Source organism: Hordeum vulgare, chromosome 4H (assembly GCF_904849725.1).
Source record: "Hordeum vulgare subsp. vulgare chromosome 4H, MorexV3_pseudomolecules_assembly, whole genome shotgun sequence".
Taxonomy (NCBI): domain Eukaryota; kingdom Viridiplantae; phylum Streptophyta; class Magnoliopsida; order Poales; family Poaceae; genus Hordeum; species Hordeum vulgare.
In genome coordinates this window covers 129,817,484-129,830,465 of record NC_058521.1, presented here as the reverse complement: position 1 = coordinate 129,830,465, position 12,982 = coordinate 129,817,484, and positions in this window count along the sequence as shown.

Genomic DNA, 12,982 nt, shown 5'->3' with positions numbered 1-12,982 from the left:
ATCCATGCTAGTTTATTTTCTTTTTCTCGTTTTCTTTTCGTGTGTCTGTCTAGTTTGAGAAAAACCAAAAAGATTTTCTTTTCTTCTTTTGCTTGTTTGGAGCTTTCCCGTGTAGATAGTTTTCTTTTTCTTTGGGTCAAGCTAGAAGATATTGGTTACAATGTTTAGTGGCTCTTGCATGCATACCTGTTTAGCTTTCAAAGAGCCATATTACTTTGTCTTCTCCTTTGTGTTTGCCTGCAGATTCCAGCGTAGTCCAATGCACGAGCACTCTTATTATTGTTCACATCATTCGGTCGTGCAAGTGAAAGGCAATAATGACGATATATGATGGAGTGACTGAGCCTGGAAAAGCTGGTATGAACTCGATCTATTTTGTTTTTGTAAATATGACTAGCTCACTATTCCTAGTTCAGCTTTGTTGTGAGAGAAACATGTTTGCAATGATAACTTAAAGATCATAGTTGCTGATGCCATGCTTGATTAGCTAGGAGCTTATAATGGTTTGTCTTGGTTGCCCACATGAATGTTGAGATGACTGTGATGTAGTATGATAGGATAGTATCATCCTTTGAATGTTTCAAGTGGCTTGATTTGGCGCATGTTCACGCATGTAGTTGAAATAAAATCAACATAGACTCTATGATGTTCATGTTCATGGTGATTTATGTCCTACTCATGCTTGCACTCAATGTTAGTTAATCTCAATGCATTTTGATGACTGTTGTCGCTCTCTAGTTGGTCGCTCCCCAGTCTTTTGCTAGCCTTCACTTGTACTAAGTGGGAATACTGCTTGTGCATTCACTTCCATAAACCCAAAGTTGTTCCATATGAGTCCACCATACCTACCTATGTGTGGTATCTACCTGCCGTTCCAAGTAAATTTGCATGTGCCACTCTCTAAACCTTCAAGAAATAATCTGTTTTGCATGCCCGAACCGCTCATGTGGTGACAGGGGGCTATTGGTATCTTCCATGCTAGGCGTGTTATCCTCGATATGTGTTTATTCACTATCATTCACGAGAAAGGGGCCGGTAATTGGAATTCCCAGTTCCATGCTCAAATCGAAAAGATAATTGCAAACAAAACTCCCCCAAGATTGATGTTAGTATGGACGGTACCCGAGGATTCGGCTAGCCATGGAGTGTGATTGATTGGTGGTGGGGGAGTCAAAACTTTACTTTTCTGTTTGGGAACCGCCTATAGCATGTGTAGCGTGGAAGATGTTGAGAACTCTTAGTCATTTCGTTGACAATGAAAGCATGCCACCCAAAATTATTATCTCTGTTTTCAAAGCTTGAGCTCTGGCACCTCTGCAAATCAATGCTTTCCTCTGCGAAGGGCATGTCTATTTATGTTCCTGTCGAGTCATCCTCCTCCTACAAAAGCACCAATTAGAGAGCACCTCTGTCATTTTTATGCTTTGCTTTTAACTGTGTTGAGTATGACTATGACTGGATCTTCATTGCCTTGAATTACAATGTTTAGTCAGCCCTTGGTCTTTGAAGGTGCTCTGCATTTATGTTTTGCGGTCTCAGAAAGAGCTAGCGAGATACCATCTATTCGTACCGCTTCATGTTGTTTTGATTGAAGTGTTGACATTTGAGGCTTATTATTATTTGCTCGCTAGTTGATTATGCCATTGATATGAGTTTACCGTGAGACCTAGATGTCATTTGCTTATGTGGTTTGCTTGTGATCTTGCTCAAACTCTGGATATGAGTTAGACATAGTTGCAACAACAAGATCAAATAGAGTTCGTCAAAGTTTTTCTTTTGTCTCTTTCAGTTTGTCAACTGAATTGCTTGAAGACAAGCAAGGCTTTAAGCTTAGGGGAGTTGATACGTCTCCGTCGTATGTACTTTTCCGAACTCTTTTGCCCTTGTTTTGGACTCTAATTTGCATGATTTGAATGGAACTAATCCGGACTGACGCTGTTTTCAGCAGAATTGCCATGGTGTTGTTTTTGTGTAGAACTAAAAGTTCTCGGAATGTCCTGAATATTTACGGAGAATTTTTCTGGAATAAAAGAAAAATACACGCGCAAAGATCCACCGGAGGAGGTGGACCAGTGGGCCATAGGCCCGCAGGCCGCGACCACCCCCCTGGCCGCGCCATGAGGGCTTGTGGCGCCCACGTGGCTCCACCGCCCCCAAACTCAGCTCTATATCTTGCGTCTTGCCCGGAAAAAAATCAGAGAGAAGGTTTCATCGCGTTTTACGATACGGAGGCGCCGCCACATCCTGTTCTTCATCTGGAGGGCAGATCTGGAGTCCGTTTCGGGCTCCGGAGAGGGGAAATCATCGCCATCATCATCATCAACCTTCCTCCATCTCCAATTCAATGATGCTCTTCATCGTTCGTGAGTGATCTCATCGGAGGCTTGCTGGACGGTGATGAGTTGGATGAGATCTATCATGTAATCGAGTTAGTTCTTGACGGGGATTGATCCCTAGTATCCACTATGTTCTAGATTGATGTTGTTACTACTTGGCTATGCTTAATGCTTGTCACTAGGGCCCGAGTGCCATGATTTCAGATCTGAACCTATTATGTTGTCGCTAATATATGTGTGTTTTAGATCCTATCTTGCAAGTTGTAGTCACCTACTATGTGTTATGACTCGGCAACCCCGGAGTGACAATAGCCGGAACCACTCCCGGAGATGATCATAGTATGAGGAGTTCATGTATTCACCGCGTGTTAATGCGGTGGTCCGGTTCTTTATTAAAAGGAGAACCTTAATATCCCGTAGTTTGCATTAGGACCCCGCTGCCACGGGAGGGATGGACAATAGATGTCATGCAAGTTCTTTTCCCTAAGCACGTATGACTACATACGGAATACATGCCTACATTGGATTGACGAATGGGAGCTAGTTACATATATCTCCGTGTTATAGCTGTTACATGATGAATCATATCCGTAATACTCATCCATCACCGATCCACTGCCGATGAGTCTTTTACTACTGGTCCTCGCTACGTTACTTTGTCTATGCTTGTCCCTTGCTACAAAAGGGATTGGGCCACTTTGCTGCTACTGCTGTCACTTTGCTGCTACTGTTGGTACTGCCGTTACTTTGCTGCTGCTACTACTGCTGTTCCTTAATACTCCGTTGTTACTTGTTGCAAGACCTTTTCTGGAGCAGTTGCTGGGGAAGAATAGTCCCCCGTCAACGTGCTTTTTACTGGCGCCATTGATACAACAGTTAGGAATAGTCTGCCGTCAACAGATCATTTCTGGCACCATTGTTATCATATTACTTTGCTACTGATACTTTGCTTGTAGACACTAATCTTTCAGGTGTGGTTGAATCTGACAACTCAGCTGCTAATACTTGAGAATATTCTTTCGCTTCCCCTTGGCGAACCAACAAATTTGGGTTGAATATTCTACCCTCGAAAACTGTTGCGATCCCCTATACTTGTGGGTTATCAAAGACTTTTTCTGGCGCCGCTGCCGGGGAGGCACAACTATATTCTCTGAGTCACTTGGGATTTTCGCCTGCTGATCACTATGAGGAATCCAGAAGATCCAAGAACTTAAATCCTGCCTTCCACTACGAGGAGAGGTAAGGAACTGCCATCTAGCTCTGCACTTGATTCACCTTCAGTTTTGAGTAATTTTGTGACATCGCCTCCTGCTAGAAATCTTGATATGTCACCTATGCCTGATGATGCTATGCTTGATACTATGCCTGATGATGCTATGCTTGAAACTATGCATGATGATGCTATGCTTGATACTATGCGTGATACTGCTTTGCCACTTGGTGCATTCCTTGATGCACGTATTGCTAGAGTTGCTGCTAGATGTGATGATACTTCTTAAACTACTGATACTATTGAAGTAGACCCTGCTACTATGCCTGAATTGCCTGTTATGTCTGATACGCGCTATGTTATGGAGGGAGAGATAGCTGAGGATTTTCATTCCGTTTGGACTCCGTTCAAAATCCTCCTCTGAAAGGGGTCAAAAATATGGAAAAAAAGGAACTGGCACTTGGCACTGAGTTAATAACTTAGTCCCAGAAATATGTAAAAGCATGCAAAACATCCAAAGTTTGACAAGATAATAGCATGAAACCATCAAAAATTATAGATACGCTGGAGACGTATCAAGACTCCCTAAGCTTAACTCCTGCTCATCCTCGAGTAGGGAAGTGATAAAGACTGAATTTTTGATGTGGAATGCTACCTAGCATATTTGTCCTTTGCAACTTCTTTCGTGCGACATGAATGTTCAGATCTGTAAGATTCAAAACAATAGTTTGCTATTGACACGAAAACAATAATACTTCAAGAAAACTAGCAAGGTAATCATGAACTTTCAAAATAACAAGGCCAAGGAAAGTTATCCCTACAAAGTCATATAGTCTGGCTATGCTCCATCATCCTCACACAACTAATGTAAATCATGCACAACCCCGGTATTGGACAAGTAATTGTTTTCGCACTCTTACTTTCTCAAACTTTTTATAACTATCACGCAATACATGAGCGTGAGCCATGGATATAGCATTATAGGAGGAATAGAGTGTGGTGGTGGTTGTGAGACAAAAAGGAGATGGTCACATTGACTCGGCTTATCAAAGGGCTATGGAGATGCCCATTAATAGATATCAATGTGAATGAGTAGGGATTGGCATACAAGGGATGCACTAGAGCTATAAGTATGTGAAAGCTCAAAAGGAGAACTAGTGGGTGTGCATCCAACTTGCTTGCTCACGAAGACCTAGGGCAATTTTGAGGAAGCCCATCATTGGAATATACAAGCCAAGCTATATAATGAAGATTCCCACTAGCATAACGTAGTGACAAAGCAAGAAGCTCTCAATCATGAAGAACATGGTGCTATTATGAAGCACAAGTGTGGAAAAAGATAGTAGCATTGTCCCTTCTCTCTTTTTCTCTCTTTTTTTGTTTTTTTGTTTGGGCTCTTGACCTGTCTTTTTATTTGGGCTCTTTTTTTTATTTCCTCACATGGGAAAATGCTCTAATAATGATGATCATCACACTTTTATTTTCTCACAGCTCAAAGCTTAGAACGATGATGACTCTATAGGAAATGCCTCCGGCAGTGTACCGGGATGTGCAACGATCTAGCTTGGCGTATGACGTTGAAACATCTCGCTGGCTATCTTACGATCATGCGATGGCAATATGAGAGTGACGTCACAAGTCATGAGACGGAACGGTGGGAGTTGCATGGCAATATATCTTAGAATGGCTATGAAAATGCCATAGTAGGTAGGTATGGTGGCTGTTTTGAGGAAGGCATATGGTGGGTTTGTGTACCGGCAAAAGTTGCATGGCACTAGAGAGGCTAGCAAAGGTGGAAGGTGAAAGTGCATCTCTACCATGGACTCACATTAGTCATGAAGAACTCACATACTTGTTGCGAAAGTTTTTATTAGTAATCGAAACAAAGTGCTAAACGCATACTCCTAGGGGAAGGGTTGGTAGGTGTTAACCATCGCGCGATCCCGACCTCAACACAAAGGATGACAATCAATAGATCAATTATGCTCAGACTTCCTAACATAGCGGTTCACCATACGTGCATGCTACGGGAAACACTAACTTCAACACAAGTATTTCTAGATTCACAACACCCTACTAACATAGCTCTTAATATTACCAAATCCACGTCTCAAAACTAATTGAGAGGAATCAAGACTTCTCTTTCTACTCAATGCACATGAAGATGGAGGTTTTTGTATCGTCTTTGGGTACCTATCACCTTTGGAACTACTTTCATAGCATAAGCAATCTATCAAGTCACGCACCGCCGTTCTCTAAAAGATCTAAGTGAAGCACATAGAGCAAAATTATCTAGCTCAAAAAGATATAAGTGAAGCACTATGAGCATTCTAGAAAAATCATGATGAGTGCATGTCTCTCTCTATCAAAAAGGTGTGCAGCAAGGATGATTGTGACACAACAAAAATAAAAGGCTCCTACGATACAAGACACTCCAAGAAAAACACATATCATGTGGTGAATAAAAATATAGCTCCAAGTAATGTTACCGATGGACTGAAGACGAAAGAGGGGATGCCTTCCCGGGGCATCCCCAAGCTTAGGCTTTTGGGTATCCTTGAATTTGGCTTGGTATGCCTTGGGCATCCCGAAGCTTGAGCTCTTTCCACTCCTTATCTCTTTATCCATGAAAACATCACCCAAAACTTGAAAACTTCACAACACAAAACTTAAGCAGAAACTCGTGATAACATTAGCACAAGAAAACAAACTACCACCTCTTTTGGTACTGTAGCAAACTTGAATTCTATCTATATTGGTGTTGGGATACTTTATTCTCACTTTTCCATGGCTAGTACCCCCCGATACTAACCATAGTTTCATCAAAACAAGCAACCAACTCAACAAAAACAGAATTTGTCAAAAACAGACCGGTCTGTAGCAATCTATATACTTCGTATACTTATGGTAACTCAAAAATTCTGAAAAATTATGACTTCCTGGGAAAAAGGAATATCAACCAGCAGAAAAAAGAATCAACTGAAAATCTCTTTCTGAATAAAAATGAAAAATCATCTCGTGAGCGAAAAGTTTCTGTCTTTTTCCAGCAGGATCAAACAACCATTACCAAGACTAGTCATAAAGGTTTTGCTTGGCTCAAACACAAAAAACACAATCACAACAGAATTATGATGGTGTGGACGCAACAAAACAGAAATAAAAAAGATAAATTCATTGGGTTGCCTCCCAACAAGCGCTATTGTTTAACACCCTTAGCTAGGCATAAAAGCGATAGAATCACGTATCGTCGTCTTTGGTGCTCAAACCATAAGTGGCCCTCATCATGGATTCATAAGGAAATCTTATTTTCTTTCTAGTAAAGTGTTCCATGCCCTTCTTTAAAGGAAATTGAAATCTAATAATCCCTTCCTTCATATCGGTGATAGCACCGATAGTCCTTAGGAAAGGTCTACCAAGAATAATAGGGCCTGTAGGATTGCAATCAATGTCAAGCACAATGAAATCCACGGGTACATATTCCTATTTGCAATACTAAGAACATCATTGATCCTTCCCATGGGTTTATTGACAGTAGAATCCGCAAGATGCAAATTAAGAGAACACTCTTCAATCTCATTAAAACCCAGAACATCACATAAAGACTTTGGAATCGCGGAAACACTAGCACCCAAATCACACAAAACATTGCATTCATAGTTTTTGATTTTGATTTTGATAGTAGGTTCCCACTCATCATGAAGCTTTCTAGGGATAGAGACTTCCAATTGAAGTTTCTCTTCAAGAGATTTTATCATAGCTTCGACGATATGATCGGTAAAGGCCTTGTTTTGGCTATAAGCGTGTGGAGAGTTTAACATGGATGGCATCAAGGAAATGCATTCAATCAAGGAGCAACTATCATAATTGAATTCCTTGAAATCCATGGTAGTAATTTCAGTACTACTCAAAGCTTTAATATCTTCTACTCCACTTTCAATGCTTTTAGCATCAAGATAGATGGACTCTGAATCATTGGGGCGCTTTTCAACCAAAGTGGATTCATATCGAGCCCCATAATCATTAGGTTTGTCACAATAAAACAAAGATTCAATGGGAGTCACACCAAGCACTTTAAGATCTTTGTGATTCTTATCACGAGAACACGCCTTTTTGAGCCATTCATGTCTAGCACGAATTTGGGCGGTTCTTTCCTTGCTCTCAATCATGGAAGCACACATAGCTTTCAAAGTTTAATCCATATTAATCTTGGGAGGAGCACATCTAACTTGCAAAGCATCAACATCACTAGACATTCTATCAACGCTCTTAGCCAAATCGTCAATTTTGAGTAGTTTTTCCTCTATGGACGCATTGAAAATCTTTTGCGAGTTGATAAACTCTTTGATATTACTCTCTAGATCATAGGGTAATATATTGTAATTTCCATGAGTATTGTTGTAGGAGTTGCCAAAGTTATTAGAGGAGTTACTAAGAAAAGGCCTAGGAACATAGTTTCCTCAAAAGCATTGTTGTTGCCAAAATTATTCCTACCAACAAAATTAACGTCGAAGCTAGCGTTGCTATTCTCAATCAAACAAGACAAGGGCATATCATTAGGATCTAAAGGAGCACTTCTACTAGCAACCAAATTCATTAACTCATCCATCTTAGCACTCAACGAGTTAATTTCTTCTGTAGCGTGTACCTTCTTACTAGTAGGTGACGTTTCAGTGTGCCACTGAGAGTAGTTCATCATGATATTGTCTAGGAGTTTTGTGGCTTCTCCTAACGTGATTTCCATGAACATTCCACCTGAGGCGGAGTCCAAGATATTTCTAGAAGCAAAATTCAAGCCAGCATAGAAGATTTGAATAATCATCCAAGGACTCAAGCCACGAGCAGGACAATTTCTAATCATCAATTTCATTCTCTCCCAAGATTCTCCAACATGTTCATGATCAAGTTGTTTGAAATTCATGATATCATTACGGAGAGAGATAATCTTAGCCGGCGGAAAATACTTGGATATATAAGCATCTGTCACTTATCCCAAGAATCGGTACTATTTTTGGACAAAGACGAAAACCAAGTTTTTGCGCGATCTCGCAATGAGAAAGGAAAAAGCTTCAATTTAATCACATCACAATCCACATCTTTCTTCTTTTGCATATCGCAAAGCTCAATGAAGGTATTAAGATGGGATGCGGCATCTTCACTAGGAAGGCCGGAGAATTGCTCTTTCATAACAAGATTCAGCAAAGCAACATTGATTTCGTATGACTTCGCACTAGTGGCGGGAGCAATCGGAGTACTAATAAAATCATTATTATTACTATTTGAGAAGTCACAAAGTTTGTGTTTTGATTCATGGTGACTTCAGCAAGCAAGCAAGCACACAAGCGAACAAAGAGCAAGCAAGAAAAAGGGCAAACATAAAGGCAAACGGAAAAGGCAAACGAAAAAGGCAAATTGTCAAGTGGGGGAGAGGAAAACGAGAGGCAACTGGCAAACAAAGTAAATGCAAGAGATGAGTTTGCGACACTTACTTGGATGAGTTCTTGACTTGATCCTCCCCGGCAACAGCGCAAGAAATCCTTCTACTACGGCAACAAAAGTCCTTCCCTGGCAATGGTGCCAGAGATTCTTCTGTCATCTCTTGAGCTTGCGTTGGTTTTTCCCTTGAAGAGGAAAGGGTGATGCAACACAAGAGCAGTAAGTATTTCCCTCAGTTTGAGAACTAAGGTATCAATCCAGTAGGAGAATCTCGTCAAGTCCAGAGTACCTACGCAAACACAAAAGAGCTTGCACCCAACACTTTAAAGGGGTTGTCAATCCCTTCAAGATTGATTGCCAAGTGAGATCTGAAGGCGGAAAGTGCAATGCAGAAAAAGAGTTAGGCTAAAAATATGGTGTGCAGTAGACCCGGGGGCCATAGTGTTTACTAGAGGCTTCTCTCAAAATAGCAAGTATTACGGTGGGTGAACAAATTACTGTCGAGCAATTGATAGAACCGCGCAAAGTCATGACAATATCTAAGGCAATGGTCATACTAATAGGCATCACATCCGAGACAAGTAGACCGATACTTTTTGCATCTACTACTATTACTCCACACATCGACCGCTATCCAGCATGCATCTAGTGTATTGAGTTCATGATGAACAGAGTAACGCCTTAAGCAAGATGACATGATGTAGAGGGATAATCTCATACCAATGATGAAAACCCCATATTTTTACCCTTGAGGGCAACAACACGATACATGCCTCGCTACCCCTTCTGTCACCGGGTGAGGTCACCGCACGGTATGAACCCAAAACCAAGCACTTCTCCCATTGCAAGAATCATTGATCTAGTTGGCCAAACAAAACCCACAACTCGAAGAGAATTACAAGGATATGAAATCATGCATAAGAGAGATCAGAAGAAACTCAAATAAGATTCATAGATAATCTGATCATAAATCCACAATTCATCGGATCTCGACAAACACACCGCAAAAGATTACATCGGATAGATCTCCATGAAGATCATGGAGAACTTTGTATTGAAGATCCAAGAGAGAGAAGAAGCCATCTAGTTACTTGCTATGGCCCCGTAGGTCTATAGTGAACTACTCACGCATCATCGGAGAGGTCATGGTGTTGATGAAGAAGCCCTCCGTATCCGAATCCACCCTCCGCCAGGGAACCAGAACGTGCCCGAGATGGGATCTTGCGGAGACAGAAGCTTGCGGCGGCGGAAAAGTACTTTCGATGATGTCCTGATTTTTTCTGGGATTTTAGGGAATATATAGGCGCAAAACCTAGGGCAGAGGTGGCCCAGGGATCCCACAAGCCAGGGAGGCGCGGGCCCCTGGCCGCGGCTAGGGGGCTTGTGGAGTCCCTGCAGGCCCCCTGCCCTGATTCTCCGGCTTCCCGATCTTTTTTTGTTTCGGAAAAAATCTTTTTGGCAGTTTCATTCCGTTTGGACTCCGTTAAAAATCCTCCTCTGAAAGGGGTCAAAAACATGGAAAAAAATAGGAACTGGCACTTGGCGCTGAGTCAATAAGTTAGTCCCAAAAAATATATAAAAGGCATGCAAAACATCAAAAGTTTGACAAGATAATAGCATGAAACCATAAAAAATTATAGATACGTTGGAGACGTATCACGAATCATGTTGCAGGATATTCACACGAGGAGTAAGGTACCGTTAGGATCACGAGTCTTCACTCAACATCTCTAGTGGGCTATGATGGGACTCATCGTTATTATTCTGCTACTTTTCCGATGTTTGATAGAATAAAGCTAGCTAAGTGCTATGTAGATTGTTATATTTTATAAATTCTAGATCATACGTTGTAATAAATGATGCACTTGTTATTCTGGTATTCATCTATACTGTGTGTGCTAGCGAGTCGATCCAGGGACTAGTATAGTAAAGCACAGAGACTCAAATCCTTCGAGGTTTAGTCGTTACAACAATCAATAATACCAGTTGGTATTTTAAAAGGCACAATTTCAGTAGGTGGGGGAGGCTTCTCCACCACAATAGCGTTGGGGCGGTTCCCCACAAGCAAGAAACCAAGAGCAGAGTGGTCCATAGGGACAAAAAGCGGGAACAGTAAAACAAAAACAGCACGTACATCGTAAAGGTTTCCTTACCAATTTCTCTCACCAATAGCGCTACACTCCCCGGCAACGGTGCTAGAAAATGGTCTTGATGACCCACAAGTGTAGGGGATCTATCATAGCCTTTTCGATAAGTAAGAGTGTTGAACCCAACGAGGAGCAAAAGGTATTGACAAGTGATCTTGAGCAAGGAATAATTGCAAGTAATGAAAGATATGTTTTTATGGATTTTCTAGTATAAGCAACAAGGAAAAAAATGCTAGTAAAGTAAATGGTGCCGAGGTGCAGCAAGTGGCCCAATCCTTTTAAACACAAAGGTTATGCCGAGGGACTAAACTTATAAAGACTAAGGAGTTCCCGAGGACACACGGGAGAGATAGTCAAGTGCTTTCGCCATATTCCGTTTAGTACTATGTTTTGCATTGATAAGTGTTATGTGGGTGGATCTTAACTAGTGCATCGTCTAGGCTAAGACAAGTACACTCTTATGATTAATTCCTCTTGCAACCATCCGCAAATACAAGAGATAAATTAAGGCAAAGCCTAACCATAGCAATAGGCTTTAGGATCCAATACTCCCTCATGCAAAAGTATGCAAACTCGGGTTCAGGTTTTTGTCACTCTGGCAACCCACCATAAGCATTCTTTATACACGATGAATTCCCCTAGGTCGTTAAAAAGGCGAAGTGTTATGTAGTCGATGTTCACATAACACCACTATAAGAATAACACCATAACTTAAATATCAATCAACACATATTACTTCAACATCATATGACTACTAGCATCTATACTTTTCCCATGTCCTCAAGAACTAACGGAACTACTCACAAGACATAAAATAGATCATGATCAGAGGAGATGAAAATATGACTAACAATCTGGTCATAACAATAATCCTCCAACAAAACTCAATAGCATTCACCACAAAAGAGTAATCAACACCGGTAGAGTAGAGGAGATGGATAGTGCAAGGTACAACTCCGATTGCAATGGTGAAGTAGATGGGATGAAGGTGGAGATGGTGCTGGTGTTGGTGATGATGGTGATGATGATCTCGATGATGCCCGCGATGATAGTTACGACGATGAGGACATCTCCCCTTCCGGGAGGAGTTCTCCCCGACGGAATCTGCCCGGCGAAAAGGTCTTTTCTTCTGTGTAGGTTTCCGCCGCGGAACGGCGGCAGAACCGCGAAAACTCTTCTGTCCCCGGAACTTTTAGGTCAATAGGAACATATAGGCCAAAGGAGAACACCAGAGGTGGGGCCTATCACTCAGGCGGCCTCCTGGCGCAGCCTAGGGGGGCGCCAGCAGGTCGCCTGGGTGGCCTGTGCCCCCCCTCCGGCCCTTCTTTGGCGTGTCTTCAGGATCTATTCGGAAACTTCTTCCCTCAGCGCAATTGGAGATGTTCTGATATTGCAACTCTTCGTGCTATTTTCTCCGGTGAATCCTGCGTGTGCTGTTTCGGCACTGGAAAGTTGTAAACTGTGTAAAATAAGCCAAAACACTATAAGTACACCATCATAAAGTGAAATATATCAATGAATGGAGACAAATTATGATACAAAATAGTGATGCATTTTGGACGTATCAGCTGCCCACAGAGACAAGTAGTTCTATACTTTTGAACTTTTTGGTAACTTGTTGCCAAATGGGGAGGAATGTATAGATCACGGACTTTGTGAGAGAGAGAGAGAGCTTTTGACTTTATTTGCTCTCATTTGGTTTTAAAACTTTGGTTGTTGGATGAATTTATCCTATATGTGTGATTGATCATACGCTTTATCCTGTGTGATGCTACGATATCATCTTTTAGTTATCCTTGTGATGATCACTCACTTATCTTGTTGGTGTCATGTGCGTTGCTATTATTTTTACGCAC